Here is a 19,883-nt window from a genome sequence, read left to right on the forward strand (position 1 = left end):
CTCTATAATGTGAACTTTAGCTACTTCCTATCATTCTTGTAAAACACTGTCTTTCTTAAGAAATTATGTAATTGCTGATTTTCTTACATAAAATATTCTTCCATTACATAGGGACTTGACTTCCTCCTTCATAGTGTATAGGCTCTACTTAAATAAGATATCCAAGAAGATATCTTCCCTAATTATCCTGTTTCAAAGAACATGCTCCTTCCATCACTTTTTATCTTCTTATACTGTTAAATGACAGAATGGAGGAATAAATCTTCCACCTCTACTTGCTTAGGGAAAAATAATTTTAATTAAATGAGAATTTTTAAAAAAATTCATTGGCTTTTATTGGTCATTCATTGTCTTTATCGATGCTTATAAATCATCTGAATTTTTTTAATCAAAATTTTCTTGACATTAGACTGAAACTCACTTGTCCATGGTTCTGGCATTTACCTCATTTACTTTTAAGAAAATTATGTCTTTGAGTATTTCTAACCTCCCAGAGCTTTTAAAGAGATAAATATAATAGGTAAGGGGCAGAGTATATGTTAAAATGGTCCATCTCATACCAAGAACCACTGCGTCATATGCTCACTGTGTTTCATCAGTTTTCAGTGATGATCAGTAAAGAATCAAGAGCTAGCTAGGAAGTTAGGGGCAGAACCCTAGATTGGTTCCTTGGTTAGGCTGCTTATTCATGTTATTTCAATTTTCTGCCTCAAGTTTCACAATCATATCCTAAGAAATTTCAGAAGGTTGTAAACAAGTATAAGGATAATAAATGTAAAATACCATAGAAGTAGTAGGCATCCAAAAAAATATGTTAATGTAATTAATAAGCTGACAGAGCAAGGACAGAGCTAGGGCTCAGGTACAGGCATTAAATGGCTGCTTTCCCACAATCTCACCTACACTGTACTTTACTTTTTTATACCAACATTTTCTACATTTTTCTACTCTGATGATCATTTTCTTTGGAAAAAAATAGATAAGTTTGATTTTTTTTTATGTTTATATCAATACAATTCATAACATGGATCACCTGCTAACGTTTTTTAGTTGTTTCCTTTATGTCTCTTGTCGATGAAAATTTACTGCTCAGCTAAGGTCTCCTTGTTCGTAATATAAATATTGAGTGCTTTCTCTAAATTGGCACATCTGCCACATCTGGACATGAAACTAAATAAAAATAGAGATACAAATACAACAAGCCCCCACCCCTTCCACACATAGAGATTGGTTCCAGAGAGTAATGGCAGAAATTAATAGTGACCTTATAGACGTCAAGAATATAAGGATGGAGGCGCCTGTATATCTGTGTCTAACTCACCGGTCTAGCCACTACAGAACCAAAGAGGTTATGTTAAATCACAATGGACAAGTACTAACAGCAACTGAATCTGTTATGCCATATACGGTGTCTTTGTTAGAGTGTTAACAAGGGCTCAGGTAAAAGGAAGGCGATGAGTGAGCTAAGTAATACATTCTTGTCTATTCCTATTACTAAAAGAACACTTTTCTTTTGCTTTATGATTTCTGATTTTGAATTCTATTAAGAACCCCTTGCCTAAACCAAGTGAAAGCTATGGTTAGGGTTAATTATTTTTGCATTTTTTCCTATGCCATTTGTTGAAAAGTATTCTATTCTTACAATTTTGTACTAGGCATTGTCTAAAGGTCTTTCTAAGTGCTCTAGCACTTAGATTTTAATTGGTGGCTAAGCACCTTTAGTTTTTCCTTTGTCTTTGTCTAACGCATTAATTATAATCAGGAAAAAAAAACTAATTCCATAATATCTATGATAACTATTTATCTTATAGCTCTCAAACATCTAACACATTACATTTGCCTGTTCATTCTCTCCTACTAGTACTCTATTCCAGTCCAGATCCTAAATTATATCATAAGACAAAGAATTAGGAAGTATAAGAAAGGAAGAAATAAAACACTGCTATTTGTAAATAGCATAATTGTATAAACAGAAACTCCAAAAGAAACTGTAAATAATATATCCGAGTCTATAAATAAATTCAATAAGGTCACTAGAAAGAAAATAAATACTATATTAATATAATTACATTTCTATTTTATAGCAAAGGGTATTTAGAAAATGAAATTACTAATATCATTTACAACTGGATCAAGAATATAAACAATCAGAAATGCACTAAAGAAAGATGTTCAAGAACTTTCTATTAAATATTACACCATATTAATTTCCTATTGTTGATTTAGAAATTGCCACAAACTTAGTAAAACACGTATTCATTATCTTACAATTCTGTAGATCAGATTTAGAAAGTGGGTTAGCAGTGCTACATTCTTTCTGGAAGGTCTAGGAGAGAAATGTTTCCTTGCCTTTCCCAGCTTCCACAGGCTGCTCATATTAGTAGGCTCATGAATCTGCATTGCTCCAGCCTCTGCATCTTTGTTACACCTTTTGCTTTGACTCAGACCTTCTGGTCTTCATCTTAATAATTCTTGTGATGACATGGGATCCACCCAGATAATTTAGAATAATCTCTGTCTCGAAATGCTTAACTTAATCACACCTATAACGTCCCTTTTTGCTATGTAAAATAACATAGCTACAGGTTCCAGAGTTTAGTTTGTGGACTTCTTTGTGAGGTTGCTATACTTCCTACCACAATAGAGAAAAATTAGAGAAGAAACTAATGAAGTTCTTTATATCAGACATTATGGGGAACAATTGAAGAAGGTGTAAATGTTCATGGATTAGAAGTCTAAATATTGTAAAGCTGTCAGTTGCTTCTAAATCTTTTAATAGTTTCAATGTAATGTCATTTAAAATGTTAGCAATATTCTTCCTTACTAAATGGAGATGTTGATTCTGAAATTTATATGAAACTTTAAAATACGAAGTACAGCTACAATTTTAAATTGGCTTTAAAATTTTATAGCACTACATCATTGTCATGTATCAAAATTTATTATGAACTTTACCATAATTAAGACATTGTGGTATTAGTTTAAAGATAAATAAGTAAATACATCAATGAAATAGGACATATTAGAGATCCCAGAAATTCTCATTTATATAATATATATATGAATATAATATAGGAATATTACCTAATGATCTCATAGGAGGCCTACAATTAATTCTTAAGCACAATACAGAAAAAGCTAATCATAAGCATAAGATTTAAAAACAAAGGAAACTGATGTCAATGATGGTAGAATGGGAGTTTTCCCTCATTTTCCTCTCAAAGAACACATTTTGATGATCATCCATGGACAAGAAAGAATATCTTAGTGGAAATTTGGAAGTCTAGCACACTATTGGAGCACACAAAAAAATCTGAAATTGAATGTATTGAGGAGGGTAAGAGGAACAGTTTCACTTTACCCATATCACCCTCTCCTAAAGCAGCATAGCTCAGTACCAAAAGAGAGCCTCACCATCCACGATGTATCCCACAAAGGTAAGTGAGCTGTCCTCCTCAGCTGTGTGGGACACTTCCAAAGACGTCTGCTTCCTTCTCACTCCATCCAGAGTACTAAGACTGTCTGCTCAACTGAGGGCAGGGAGAGACCAGGAACACGGCAGCCAGGACTCAGAAATCATCAAAACGATGTTGATCCTACTAACTGCTTCATGGGCTCCATCTAGAAGACTGTTCAGAGAATGATGAAAATGTCTCACCTGTGGATCTCTCTGACTGGCCCACAGGCACCCCTGATGTTCCATGCACCTCAGCCACATGTCCCTAAACCCCTGTGATGGGCTCTCTGAGTGTGCCCCATGAACAAAAAGTGTAAGTCTTTGCAGACAGGTAGTAAGCACATAAAGAAAGCCAGACTAACTATGTGGTTTGGGAGAAAGCACACAAACTGTCTAAAAGAAAGAAAATGGGAGACTGTCAGCATTCAACCTGGCCTTGTGAGATTAAGAGAAGGCATATAAGTTTAAGAATTATCCCCTCTCCCCAAGAAAGAACAAGAAGTGTGGAAGAGGTAAATCCATAGAAAAGGTCAGAGAAAGCCTCAGAATCCCTATTAGGGCTGACAGGTGGCAATATTTCCCTTAGAAACCACTCAGTAAAGACTGCAGGAAGTTACTGCCTCCTTAAATTCAAAGAGTGACACAAAATGAAATGAAACACAAAAAAAGTCAAGAAGATATGAGATTACCACAGAAACACAATAATCTTCCAGTAACTGACCACAAAGAAATAATGCTCTAAAATCTGTCTGATTAAGAATTCAAATAATTGTTTTTAAGAAGCACAATGAGTTACAAGAAAACACAGAAAGACAATAAAGCCAAATCAGGAAAATAATACACAAGCAAGTTGAGAAGTTTAACACAGAGATAAAATCATAAAAAAGAACCACACAGAAATTCTGGAGCTAAATAATACAATAAAAGAAATAAAAAAATACAATAATGAGTAAGGAGATAGAATCAGCAATCAAAAATCCCTCAACAAAGAAAAGCTCAGGAACCATACAGTTTTCTTGGCAAATTCTACTAAATATTTAAAGAATTAATGCTAATCCCTCTCAAATGCTTCCCCAAAATTGAAAAGTACAAAATACTTTCAAACTCATTTTCTAAGGCCAGTGTTAAAACTCTGATACTAAAGTGAGAAAACACCACAACAAGGAAAAAAAAATTACTGGCCAATATGCCTAATGAATATATATGCAAAAAGTCTTAATAAAATACTAGAAGACAGAGTTCAACAGCACATTAAAGAATTATATACCATGATCATGCGGAATTTATCCCTGGGCTGCAAGGATGGTTCAATATACATAAAGCAGTAAATGTGATAACACCACATAAACAGAATGATATGCATAAAAAGCATATTATTATCTCAATAGAATGACAAAATTCATCCTACATTTATGATAAAATCTCTCAACAATATTTAATGTAGAATGAATATACATCAAAATAATGAAAGTCATATAGAATTCAAGCCCACAGCTAAAATCATACTCAATGGAAAAAAGCTGAAAGCATTTCCTCTACAATGAGGAACAAGACAAGGATGCCCATTATCACCATATCTATTTAACATAGTACTAGGAGTCCTAGCCAGAGCAACTAGGCAAGAAACAAATAAAAAGCATCCAAATTGGAAAGGAAGAAGTAAAACTGTCTTTGTTTGCAGAAGATATGATCTTATCTATGGAAATCCCTAAGACCCTACCAAAACCTTTTAGAACTAATACACAGATTCAGTAAAGTTGCAGTATACAAAATTAATATACAAAAATCAGTTGCATTTCTTTAGTTACAAACTGTCAAAATACAAATTTAGAAAGCAATCCATTTATAAATGAATCAATCCAATAAAATATTTAGAAATAAATTTAACCAAGGAGGTGAAAGATCTGTATATTGAAAGCTGAGACATTAATGAAAAAAATTGAAGAATTCACAAACAAATTAAAAGATACCCAATGACTATAATTGTAAGAATTAATATTGTTAAAATGTCTATACTACTTAATATACTCATTCAATGGAATCTCTTGAAATTCCAATGGCAGTTTTCAAAGAAATAGAAAAAAAAAAATCCTATAATTTGTATAAAACCACAAAAGATCCTGAATAGCCAAAGAAATCTTAAGAAAGAAGAAAGTTGGGGGCATCTCACTTTCCAATTTCAACCTACGGTACAAAACAATCCAAACAATATTGCACTGGTGAAGAAAACACACACATAAACTAATGGAACAGAAATAAAGGCCAGAAATAAACTCATACATACATGATCAACTAATTTGACAAGGGCATCAAGAATGTACATTGGGCAAAGGATAGTTTCTCAAATAACTGGTGCTGGGAGAGCTGGATACCCATATTCAAAAGGATGAAACTGGACCTCTATCTTATATCAGTCATAAAAACTAACTCAAAATGGATTAAACACTTAAGTGTAAGACATGAAACCATAAAACTCCCAGATGAAAACACAGGGGAAAAACTCCTTTACATTGGTCTTGGCAATGATTTTTTTTTTGGATATATAACACCAAAAGCACAGGCAACAGAAGTAAAAATAAACAAGTGGATCTACATCAAACTAAAAATCTTCTGCACAACAAAGGAAACCATCAACAAAATGAAAAGGCAACTTACAGCATGGGCAAAAATACATACAGACCACATATCGTATAAGAGGTTAATATCCAACAAACATAAGGAGCACAGACAGCACAGACATCATCTGATTCAAAAATGGACAATGTACTGAACAGACACTTTTCCAAAGGAGAAATATAAACAGTCAACAAGTATATGAAAAGTTTTTCAGCATCATTAATCATCAGGGAAACGCAAATCAAAATCACAATTAGATATCACCTTGATGGCATTAAACAAAAAGACAAGAGATAGCAAATGTTGTGGAGAATGTAGAGAAAAGGGACCCCTGAAAACTATTGGTGGGGATGTAAATTGGTACAGCTATAAAAAAATATGGAGGTCGCTCAAAAAAATAAAAACAGAACTATCACACAGTCCACCAACCCCATTTCTGCATATATATCTGTATATATCTGAATGAAACAAAATCATTATTTTGAAGAGGTATCTGCATTCCCATGTTTATTGTAGCATTAGTCCTAATAGCCAAGATATAGAAACAACTTCAGTGTCTATCAATGGATAAGGGAGATATGAGATAGATAGATAGATAAATAGGTAGATAATAGACAGATACAATGGAATATTATTTAGTCAAGAGAAGGAAGGAAATCATTCTCTTGATGACAACATGGATGAACCTCGGGGACATTACGCTAAGACAGAGAAAGACAAATAATATATGATCTCATTTATATGTGGAATCTAAAAAAAAACCCAAAAATCAAAATCACAGAAAAGAAGAACAAAATAGTGCTTACCAGGAGCTGGGTGTTGGGTAAACGGGGAGAAAACGGTCAAAGAATTATAAGATGAATAAGCACCGGGGATGATGTATAGCATGGTTACTATAGTTAGTAATACTTTGTTTTACACTTGAAATTTGCTGAGAGAGCAGATCATAAGCAATCTCACTGAACACACAAAAAATATAGAGTATGTGAGGTTATGAAATTGGTAATTAACCTGATTATGGTAATCATTTCACAACGTATATGCATATCAAATCATTACGTTGTGCACTTTAAATACATACAAGTTTATTTATTAATAAATTGAGGTGTGTGATTATATACACCTCAATAAAGCTGGGGAAAAAGAAATAAAATATCTTTTAAATAAAAAAAGCATGTTCTCTGATTACAAGAAAATTAAACTAAAAATCAATGGAAGAATGATATATGGAAATTCCCCAATGACACAGAAATTAAATGACTCACTTCCAAATAACCCATGAGTCAGAGGAAGCCGCAAGAAAACTTTTAAATATTTTGAATTTATTTTAGTGATGCTAAATAATACACACTTTTATCTAAAAAAATAAAATAAACTAGTAAGTTGTTAAACACTGGTTCATTAAACAATATAATTTAAAGAGTAAAAAGGCATAATATAAAGTGGGAGAAGAAATAAATGAGCTATCAGGATGAAATGTGCAGTGTGGAGAATATAGCCAATAATAATGTAATATCTTTGTATGGTGACAAAGGTGGTCAAAAGGTACAAGCTTCTGGTCATAAGATAAATGAGTATCAGAGATGTAACGTACAACATGATAAATATAATTCACACTGCCATATGTTACAGATGAAAGTTAAGAGAGTATATACTGAGTTCTCATCACAAGGAAAAATTTTTCCTTTTATTTTGCATCTATCTATGTGAGATGCTAGATGGTTACTGAATTAAATGTGGTAATCATTTCATGATGCTTGTAAGTCAAACCATTATGCTGTATACCTTAAACTTACACAGTGCTGTATGCCGATTATATTTCAATAAAACTGAAATGAAACATAAAAAAAGTGGGAGAAGAATTTTGAACAGGAATTTCAAAACAGTTTGGAGTAAATCTCCCAAAACATGTGAACATTTTCTCAACCACAGTAGTCATCAGATAAATCAAATTCAAGTCAGAATAACTTGAAATGTTCAATAATACAGCTAACCTTAGAGACAAATAAATAAAAAGAATGAAATGCCAGGAGGAAACAAGGTTATAGAGCTTTTAGGACAGTCACACGCTGCCCATGGAAGTAAAAATTTTATAGTCACTGAAGAAATTTGGTAGTAGCTTCTAAAGCTGACAGAGCCTTACCTGTATATCCTAGCTATTTCACTCCTGTGCACCTAGGCAGGAAAAGGCATGTGCAACAATGATCTTCACAGCACTGTACACAATATTCAAAACTTGAAACAACCTTCTCGTTTTTAATTCACAGGTTGCTTTTGACATTTGGATAGGATTGTCCTTATTGTGGTATAATTAGCATCTTCCAATCCACCAAAAATAGCAGCACTGTTGCCTAGTGGTTTTGACAACCAAAGTATTCCCACATATTTTCAAATGGACTCTAGTAGAGAGCTACAAACCCCTCATGAACTGCATTACATAAAAACAAGGAACGAATAATACTGCAGAATAATGGACACAGAAATCAGGCATTTCATAAGAGCAAGAAAATGGTTTCAGAAACTGATATTCCTTTTAGTGCATAGAAAAGGGACCTTTCTTGAAAGGATTGTGAGGAATTTCAGGAAGAAGGACTTAAACAAAGGACGATATTGAAATTACTTTAGAAAGCAAAGTTTTAAAAGTTTTCTCTCTTGGGTTGTAATCTCATATATTTGTACAACCATTAAGTAAAAAGCTTTTACTTATATTTTCAGTGCCCCTAAAGTAATCCTGATAGGACTGAAGCAGCCTGTCTCATATGTTCTTACTGGCCCTCATAGGGAGAGGGCCCATCAAACTGGCCATGCTTGGAGTAATCGGAGTTAAAAAGTCAAAAGAAGTAAGACCCAAGAAGCTCTAGGATAAAATGATAGAGGACAAACCAAAAGGTGGAACCAACTCCTCACCACTGTAAATCTCAAAGTGAGAAAGTCTTCACTCAAGCAGATGATCAATAAGAAAATGCTTTTCAGGCTCATTAAAAGAAGGGCAATAAATAGAAAGTCTCTTCTCCATCTAGGTCTGAATAACAATGGGTCAAGGTAGAGGCTAATGTATCATCTTTGCTATTAATGAAGACTGATGGGGAGGGTGGAGCTTAATTTAGCACAAAATGGTTGTCCCACCTAAATCCACAAATGAGGCAAAATTACCCAACCAGTCATTGTCATGTGAGACCCGGGCAGTCTTCTGCTGAGAAGGAACAGACAAGTACCACGCTCTCTTTGTGCCTGTAGGTGAGCTAGGTATATTGTTATTTTTCTCAAATTTATCAATAGGGTAATTTACTGTACATCCCTAGGGAGGGCTGAGTAAAAGTGAAGAGACCTAAGGGGGCTCCTTTTAGAGGAAGAAAGCATCAGGCATGGGAGGAAGGATTCCGTTATCCTCTCCTAGTTTTTTGTTTTTTTTTTTTTTTCTCCCTTGACATATTGGACTTTTTGCAAGGCAGCTCACAGTTAATGAACTTTGTGACATTTCCCTGACCCAAGTGATTAGCAGTTTCTCTGCATCTGCCTTTCAGGAGTCTCCTTCTCCAAACGCCTGCAAATGCTGCTTTGTATCTCTTCCTGAGACCATCAGTATTCAGTTTAGGTTTGCCACCCAAATGTTCTGAAATGAATCAAAACAGTGTACTCATTAAACTAACATCAAGATCAGTCTATAGTGTCAGTTAGAAATTCACTCTTGTTCTATTTTTATGCCAAATTAAGTCCAGCCATACTATTCATCAATCTATATCAACTGCAATGAACTCAAATAACTCAAATAACATCAAGATACTTCAGTAAAAGATGTACAAGTATATTTCAACAACAAAAAATTATGCCAAAATATAGAGATATGTTATAATTTAATACAAGTTTTCTATTACCTTTTAGAGAGAAATTCAAAGATTAAACCTCCTCGCAATGATATTAAAACTGCAATGAATTAAAGTTCGAAATGAAATCCTCTTTTCCTAGTGAATTCACGATTAAAGTTCTCAAGTCTTAATTTAAATCCTAAAACCATTCTTCCAACTCTCTTAATCTCTTAATTTTTTATTGAAAGGTTTTTGAAGCCTAGTAGGAACTGGAAATTCCTTCTCTGGAACTGTGTGATTCCTGAAGAATCCCAGAAGTTATATTAGTTTATTTTCAAGTGTCATAAGTACTGCATTTAACAAATATTTATTGAGCGACTCCTGAGTCACAAGCACTTTTCTAAATTCTTAGGATACATTAGTTAATAAAACATCAAATATCTGTACTCTCGTGAATCATATTCTAGAGAATATGACATAAACAACCAATAATACATTAAATAAGTTATATAAAATTTTTGCTATTGGAAAAAATATATATATACAGGGTAAATAAAATAGTAAGTTTGGAGGTAGGGGCTACAGATGATAGTTTTAAATAGGGTGGTAAGGCTAAAGCTCGCTGGAAAGGTTCCATTTAAGCATCACTTAAAGTAGGCAACATGGGAGACTAAACCACGTGGGCTTCTGGGGAAAGCATTGGAGGCAGAGAAAAGTCAGAGCATAGGCTTTAAGTCCCTCTAAGTCAGTGTTTCAGAGGGTGTTTCAGCATCTCGATAGAGCAGGGTTCTTTCAGTCACTGTCCCTGAGGTCTCTCACCTGCGTGGGTTTGACGATTCCTTCAGTTTTAGAAGTTCTTATTCAATACCAAATGCATCTAATAAATGGAGTTTTCTTTTACTTCCCTGGATTTTTGTCATTCTGACTGGGAGGTATTTTTTGCTTCAACTCAACATCTACTCCAGATATAGACTTTATCTGCCATTGATAACTTTGAGACAGGAATCAGGCAAGGCATAGACATTCAAGGAATAACACAGCAATTAACACTAGGATGGTGAAAGGTTCAACCCCCAGTAGGCCTTGAGGCTCAAGATGGTGGGAGATTTGACTTCTTGTAGACCTTGAGCTTCATTATATGCTCATTGTTACATATTAGCATGATAAATAACATGCCCATAGGTGCCATGACAGTCCCAAGGCTAACCATTGAAGGTCAAAGAGTGGGCTGTGGCTAAATACCTGGGACTCCCAGCCCCTTTCCCAGGGTAGCTAAAATGGTCCTCTCACTTGTTCGCATATGAAGCTACTAGGCCCACAAAAACTGACAACTAGGCTCCCTCCTCTTTGGATTGTGTAACTGCTTTTACTTTCATTTGAGCACCCAACCCCCACACCTGACGGCCTTTCTCTTGCCTTCTGAAACAGCCTACACTCTATGCAGTATGTATCTCTCTAAATAAATACACCTTTACTCAACTGTGGCTTGCTCCTGAATTCTTTCCCATGCGAAGCCAAGGACCCACACTTGGTGGGGCACATCCCAGGGACTCAACCGAGATGAGACATCAGACACGACACTCCTCATGTCCCACATCTGTTTTTCCTGCATCAACTTTGCTGTGTCTTCTCTTAGTTTGAGCATGTTTCCCCAGGGTAACCTCATCATCTCCACCTTCAATAGCTATGTTCTATTCTTTGGGTCTTCTTCTCTCAAATACATCTAGAGTTTTTAACCTCTAGGTATATTTATAGTAATCTTTAATGGGTTGTTCTTCAATTCTTCTTATCATAGGTCCTCAAACCACAGCTTTCAAAGGTGTCTCTCAGTGGTCTCCTACACCCTGATTCTCTTTGTGGGAATCAGTTCCATATACTCTGGGATATTTTGTTTTCCCTGTTAAATTTCTTTGGGCATTAGTCACTGTTATTCAATTGCATTTAAAACACTTTATTTTAATGGTCTTTTAAAGAGCAGTTATATGCCAGTGCTTATCAGTTTAGCCTGAACATCAAGATCTCATTTTCCTCTTAGGTATTTCTAATCTGTCCTCTAAAACAGATTAAATCTCTACCTTTTCCTCAAGAATATCTCTCTTCCTCCAATTCAATCACCCTGACTTGTTTTACTTTGTTTTTATTCCTGTATTCTTTCCATACTGATCTTTAGACTGAAGCACTCTTAAATCCATCCAGTTTCTTCTCCATTTTTAAGCAAATCTGACTCTTAAAATTCAAAGTACTCCAGACCCAGAACATTAATGCTGCTTTATTCCTTTGCAATAATTGATTTAAGTTGTCTGTCTGCTTCAAGTCATAAAAATGGCATAGTACTTTAATATATAGTCTATCACTAATGTTTATTTTATAATCTACCACTTTTTATGGGTGAACCCATAAGTTGAGTCTTAGAAAATGAAGTGATGGTCAGAGCTTACATAATTAAAAAATCCAGGACTCAATTTTGTCTCAAGGGATGGAGAGTGATACCTAAGTGCCTGTGGATAAACCATTTGAATCCAAAGTTTTCTAGGCCCTTCATAGTTACCTTTAAACCTGAATGTAGAATTGAATTTGAGCCAACCTGTCAAAAGCTGCCCAAGTATGCCTACTAAAGGAGAATTAATAAAATGGCCACATTTAGGCTAACAGATTGCTTATTCTTATGCTTGCCCTTCAAATTGTCAACTGACTTGACTGACCAGTTGCTACTCATAGCTCCAGGCCTGTTGTTAAAATAAAGCTATTAATTTTATACTGTTTCTGCTTTATTGCAGTAATCAAAAGTAATAATCATACTTGGTTTCTGAGTTGTTCTACAGGGAGAAGGTCATAGAACTGTAACCTTACAAAATAGGCTAAATACCCTAAGACCACGCCTCGGGCGCTTACAAGATAAAGAGATCAAAAAAGCGACAACTGCTAGCCTCTTTAGAATTGGTTGCCTGGAGGCATCATGAGGCCACTCTAAGTCTTATGAGAAAATGATTCCGTTGATCGTTATTGATGTTTTATTGTTTGAGCTATGGTCTTATACTCACCCTACCCCATCCCCAAGGTGGGTTCACAGTTTTGAAAGCACTAGCCTGCTATGAGTCCCCTTTACCAGGCAAAGTAATAAAGCTGTCTCTTTTCTTCTAAGCGCTAAGACCCTGTCTCTGAGTTTCAATTTGGCTCGTCAGGGATGGGGCTGATCTTCCAGCAACACTACTACTAAAAATTAAGAGTTTGGGCTTCATTAATACTCTGTATCAAAATGAAACCTTGCTTAAGTGATTGCTCCAGTTTTATCTAAGCCCTCTCTGCCAGCCACATATCAGCTGAGGCCACAGGTTATACACACAATCCAAGTGTAGTTGAGGATCAAGTTGCAGCCTGTAGGCCTCCCTTAATGCCCTTTGTATGCATGTACTGTTTACCTCAGGCCAATTTCAAAACCCAGCCTCACCTCTAGGAGGTCATAAACTTTATCCTTGGTTAAAAAAGCAATCCCCAGACTTCTGGTTTCTAGCATGTAAGGGGCTTGGAAGTCATCTCTTTATCCTAACGACAAGTAAAAATCTGAAAAAACCAAAATGAGACGATGCAGGAAAACTGATGTGGGGCGTGAGGAGGGCCATGTCCCAGGTCTCGGTTGAGCCCCTGGGACATGCCCCACCAAGTGTGGGTCCTTGGCTTCTCACAGTAGAGAATTCAATTGCAAGCTACCGTTGAGTAAAGGTAGATTTATTTAGAGTGATACATGCTGCATAGAGTGTAGGCTGTTTCAGAAGGCAGGAGAAAGGCAAGGAGAGAGGTGTGGGAATTGGGTGCTCAGGTTAAAGTAAAAGTAGGTACACTCCATAGACAGAGTGCAGGCCTTCTCTGAAGAGGAGGGAGCAGGGAAAAAAAGGGCCACTAGGTGTGGTGTTGCCAGTTTTTATGGGCTCGGTAGCTTCACACACCAACAGGTGGGATCATTCCAACTGCCCTGGGGAAGGGGCTGGGATTTCCAGGGATTGGGCCAGGGCCCATTCTTTGGTCTTTTGCGGTTAGCCATGGGACTGTCATGGTGCCTGCAGGCATGTTATTTATCAGGCTGTTACAATGAGCATATAATGAAGCCCAAGGTCTCCTAGAAGTCAAACTTCTTAATCCTCAAGGCCAACTAGGAGTTGAATCTTCCACCATTTTAGTGAATCTTCCGCCATTTTAGTGTTAAATTGCTGTCATTCCTTGAGTGGCTGTGCCCTGCACCCTTCCATCCTGTCTCAAATCAACAGCTCTTCTTAGATCTCTCAGAGAAGTGAGGACAAAGGGCAAACCATTGTTACCAAAATTGGAGAGACAGACAGGTGGATAAAGAGAATCACAGCTTACCAAGAGGAGACCCACATGCAGAAACCTCCACAGGAACCAGTACTGGGGTAGGAAAACCTGGACTGTAGTTTTTGGATCGCTGGAGGCTCAGCATTAGCAAGTCTGAGAGTTAAAAACTTCAGTAGGGTCAAGTCTTAAGGGGTCACCACACTGTTGTGAGTTTTACTTCTGGAGCTCTACTGGTTCTACAGTGAATATTGTAAACCTCTCATGCTTAATGCAGGGGGAGGGGAAAAATAACATTTTTAAACATACCAAAGCATTCTGTTCTTTTTAATAAGTCCTGCCCTCAAGCGAAACTGTTTTTAATCAGAGCCTAACCTATTGGGGTTTTACAGGTCCTAACTGACCTAGGGGAGAGGAAACACCCTACTCGAGCCCTCTCTAGCCATCCTTGTTCTACCTAAGGCAGGGACAGGTAGGGAGGATGGGGGACTCGAGTTACTTGTAAAGTTCACAGCTCAGGGACACAGGCTTACTAAAGGCTTAATCATAAGAATATTAACTGTTTCCCCTCCCCTACGCTTTACCACCACAGCATTAAAGTTTTATTTAACAGAGCTCCTTCTATCTAGCACATCATGTTTAGATTTTAATAAAAAACTGCAAGGCTTGCTAAACAGTAAAAAGCATAGTTTGAAGACACACAGTAAGCATCAGACTCAGATCCAGATATGGCAAGGATGTTGAGACTATCAGATCAGGAATTTAAAATCATTGTGATTAATATGCTATGGGTTCTAATGGGAAAAGTAGGCAATATGCAAGAGCAGATGGATAATGCAAGCAGAGAGATGGAAATTCTAAGAAAAAATAAAAAAGAAATGCTAAAGAACAAAAATAGTGTGAGAGAAGTAAAGAATGCCTTTGAGGGGCTCATTAGTAGACTAGACACAATTGAGGAAAGAGTCTCAGCTTGAGGATATATTGATAGGAACTTAAAAAAAAAAAAAGTCTGAAAAAATGGACCAAAATACCCAACAACTGTGAGATAGCTACAAAAGTTGAAACATAGGTTTAATGAGAATGCTAGAAGAAGACAGAAAATGAAACAGAAGAAATTTTTGAAGCAAAAATGACCAAGAATTTCCCCAAATTAATGTCAGACACCAAACCATAGATCTAAGAAGATCAAAGGACATCAAGCAGGATAAATTCCAACAAAACCACACCTAAATTCTATCCTTAATTTTCATGGACCTCCAAGTACATACACCCCAGAGTTTATAAGAAGTAGCCATCAACCATAGATCAGTAGTCCTCAACTGAGGGCAGTTTTGGCTCCCAAGGGACACTTGTCAGTATCTGAAGACAAGTGTTATTCTCACAGCTGAAAGAAAGGTACTACTGGTGTCTAGTGGGATCCTACAATGTACAGGAAAGTCCCCCATACACCCAAAAATGAATTATCAAACCCTAAAAGTCAATAGTGCCAAGGCTAAAAAACTCTTCTGTAGACAAAGCCCCTAAAGTTACGGTTAACCTTGGATAACAAAATGGTGTTTTCTGAGGATTAAAAGCCCCTACCCAAGCATCAATAGTTAAAAGTCAGCTGCACCGCTGCCCAACTGAAAACAGCCATCACAACTGAAAACTGAAAACAGCCATCACAAACCACCAAGTTAAAATTTTCCAACCCACATGTTAAAGGGAGTTAAAGAGAGTTGCACCAATCGTGCCAGCCTGCATCAGCTGGCTGGAACCTTCAAAGAAAGGAACATGATTAGGGTCTTTAAACAGATTTAGTTTTCATGAAAATTCTTTCACTTAGTAGATTTAACAACCCTGAGGGATTTACTTAAATTGTTTGAGTTTCACCTATAAAATGAGGGGGATATATACAATTTTATGTCATTGTTGTACAGATTAAGTTAAATAATGTATAATCAGTCCTTGGCATATAAATGTTCAAAGAAGTTAGTCCTTATGGGGATGGTGACAGTTTTGCTGGATGTCTCCTATAGAGCTACTCTGCATCCTTTCCCACTCTGTTCTCTGCCCTGGGAGGCTGGAGTCTGTAGAGACTACATCAGTGGTCTCCCTTAACTTCTGAAACCCTGTTGACTTTGACCAACAGGAAGCACCAGAAGTAAATTGGGAAAAGAAGGAAAAGTGAGGATTGGTTATTCCCTCGGGGGTTTATGGGTCATAACAGTCCTTCTGTTACTAGTCTCCAAAATTTGTGTTATTCCTTGTGGTTTTTCTACATCTGACTGTACTCCCCTCTACAGCTTTTGAAAAGAGCTTCTTTATTAAACACTTGTCAAAATACCCAGTTTGAGTGCCATTTCTGTTTCCTATCAGGACTTCTTTTGACAGGTACTATGACTAATTATGATGATGGGGATTGTGATTCCTCATGCCACAATGATTTCCAGAGGGGCAAAATTCATGTTTTATACCACTATTTTCCCTTAAAGTCCACAGCACTATTAAAAGATAATGCAGATACAAACAAAACCAGTAGATTCTTGTGTTTTAATTTGATTGTCATTGATATTAATTCAGCTAGGTCATTTCATTAAAAACTTCTACATATTACTAAATGAAATATAGAAAGCCAAAAACATTAATGGAAGCAAATTCAAGTATATCATCTTTTTAATGTTGGGGTTTGTATTGTTTCCTCAGAATAGTAATTTATAAACAAATGTCTCTTATTTCACTCTCCTCTAGAATTTTGAAATCTTTAAGAAAAAATTCCATTAAGTGCAACAAACCCTTAACGTAAAATTTAAATAGTTGATAAGCTTCTCATAGTGCAATTGTTAGCTTAGGGTTCTCAAGAGATTTAGCTCTGAAATTTGATACAATCACTTTTCTGCCAAAGAAAATTACACCAATTTAATGAAACTGTCACAGACTAGACCAAGCAATATACACATCAAATAGATCAGTTCTCAAAGACTGGCTTCAAACTTCATGACTTTTTTCTAATAGAATAGCAAAAGTTGCTCAAATTCCAGCAATCTTTGCAGTTTAGGGAGCATTTTCTTCTCAACAGTGAAAGGTCTTTTAGGATCTAAAGTATTAGTCCTTTAAGTTTTATGTGATCATATAATTTATCACCCAACCTGAGAAATGTTTGAGAGTATCAGGTGGGGCTATTAATAATTATACAAGGTAACAGGTATAAACTGGGACTTTGAGGGGAAAGCTGTGATGTTTGGTTACTCTATCAAATTCCTTCTAGACTGAATAAAATATTTTTTTTTTGTAGGTTTTCAGGTTTTTTTTTTTTTTCCTACCCCATATTAATGTCAATCTCCAGAATGTCTCATCTTGGGGTACTTTCCACAATTTTTCTAAGATTTTTTTTCTTTTGTTTTCAGAATTTAAGTGAAAATTAGCCCTGGGTCTGCTTAACATTATTCTTGACACTTCCATTCCTTTTCTCAGTAGGCATTAAATAAAGAAACATAACAAAATCTGCTGGGGTAAATACCTCTATCAGTGTTTGCATGTGTATGATTATAAGTTTGTAGTTTTCCAAAAATATCTACATTCCAAATAAAGCATCCTATAGACAGGTTTGAATTTGGTAAACCTTCCACAGAGGATATTTCTTACTCCGTTCAATTCTGTTAGAGAAAATTAAAGTCAATACCATGATATAGGGAGTGTTCCTTTAAACAAATAAATGTAGCTGATTATAAAATTTTAAAATCTGAAACTTATTTATAAAGGAAACATAGATGACAAGTATGTCATCCAGAGAGTTTTCTTCCTGCAGCAGTAGAAACTGATTGAGACAGCAACCTTCAGTAGGAGAGCAAAAAAACACAGAAACATAGCACTGAAAACTCTATTGGTGCTACTGACATGAAGGGGCTTAAATATAATAACCTTGTAAGTGCTAATATTTCAATCAAGATATGAACATTTTTCATGTCATTTCATGGTTCAATTTTGAAAGCAATAAATCATTATCTATGTACTGCTTTGCCATGATTAAAGTTTAAATGGATGAGCAAAAATTCATACCGAGCTTCGTGAAACCTTAGAAACTGAACATTGAGTAACAGCTCTGAGCAGTTAGTAAATAAAAACATTCAAATACAAGGCTCTTTCATGGTAGCTTAAAGCAGGATTTTGGCATATAATGAACAGTGCAATCTATATAAATAACTGGCATCTATGATGATAAGTTTATCAAACATATTCCATTAAGCCTTCATGAATTTAGAGATAAGTGCCTCTCTTTAGTTGATACAGAAAAACTTTTTACATTCTGCAAAGTAAAAATAATGTTCAAGTTAAAATTACAACTTAACTGTTCTAAGCAGTACCACAACTCATGATGAAAACTTCAGCATTCACCTCAAAGAATCATACCTGACACATGTCACTCATCCAAAACATTCTAACCATTGTAATTACAGTACAAGAGTCAAATTAACAAGATGATGGAAGTTTGTCTTGAAAGCACACCTCTTGTTGGAGCTTTGTCCAAAGCTGATTTATAATAGGTAGGTAAGCCTTTTTATAGTAGAAAAGCTTACATCTTCCATGAGTTAGTTGCCACTCTAGTGGAGTGCAGGAAATTCTGGTTTGAATAGTCAAGTAGTATCAGCAGTAGAGTAGGAAATCCAGGTATTTGAAAGATTTTTCTATTATCCATTATTCATTCTTCCATTATTGATTCATCTGCTCAACATTTATTATAACCTTCAGAGGCAGAAGATATGCACTAAACACTGTCGAAACTAAAAATTAAACAAAATGGATAGACCCTGCATGTGGTAGAAAGAATAGGTGGCCCCTGAAGCTGTCCAATTCCCAATCCCTGAAACCTGAATATTTTACATAATAAAAAGGACTTTGCAGGTGTGATTAAACTAGGGATTTTGAGATAGGATTATCCTGGGTTATCTAGTTGGTCCAATGTAATCACAACGATCCTTCTAAATGGCAGAAAGAGGTCAAAGTCAGAAAGAGAAATTTGAAAATATTACTCTGCTGGCTCAGAGAAAAGAGGAAGGGACCATGAGCTAAGAATGCAGGTGGCCTCTAGAATCTGGAAAAGGCAGATTCTCCCCTTCAGCCTCCAGAAGCAATGCAGCCTTGCCAACATGGTGACTTTAGTGTGTTAAGAGCCAGTTTGAACTTTTGACTCTCAGAACTGTTATACTAACTTAATAATTTATATTATTTAACAAATGACAAAGTGAAGTTGTTTAAGCCAAGAAGTTTGTGGTGATTTGCTACAGCAGCAATTGAAAACTAAAATGCTGCCTTAAAGGAATCTGTGGGCTAAATATAAGATTAAATATATAAGTTAGTAACACAAAGTCAATATCTCTTTGAGAGACAAAAGCATGGGATATGATAATGAAATACTGACAGCTGATAACATTGATTGAGCACTTATTATACTCCAGGACACATTAATTTTCAAGCAACTCTTAGGATAAAAATATTTTCTACCATTTCTACGGTGGAAAATTTTTTTTTAATTTATTTTACTTAAAGTAAGTTAAAAAACTGGGAAAGTCAGAGCTTGAATCCATGCTGCATGATTTCAGATCATGAAGTCTAAGCCACCATGTTATATATAACATTTCACCAAATGTCGACATAGGGGAGTTAAGGTAGTTTAAACCACAATAGGACCTACTCAGGTAGTGAATTTGTGCATATACTAG

Source organism: Camelus ferus, chromosome 25 (genome assembly GCF_009834535.1).
Source record: "Camelus ferus isolate YT-003-E chromosome 25, BCGSAC_Cfer_1.0, whole genome shotgun sequence".
Taxonomy (NCBI): domain Eukaryota; kingdom Metazoa; phylum Chordata; class Mammalia; order Artiodactyla; family Camelidae; genus Camelus; species Camelus ferus.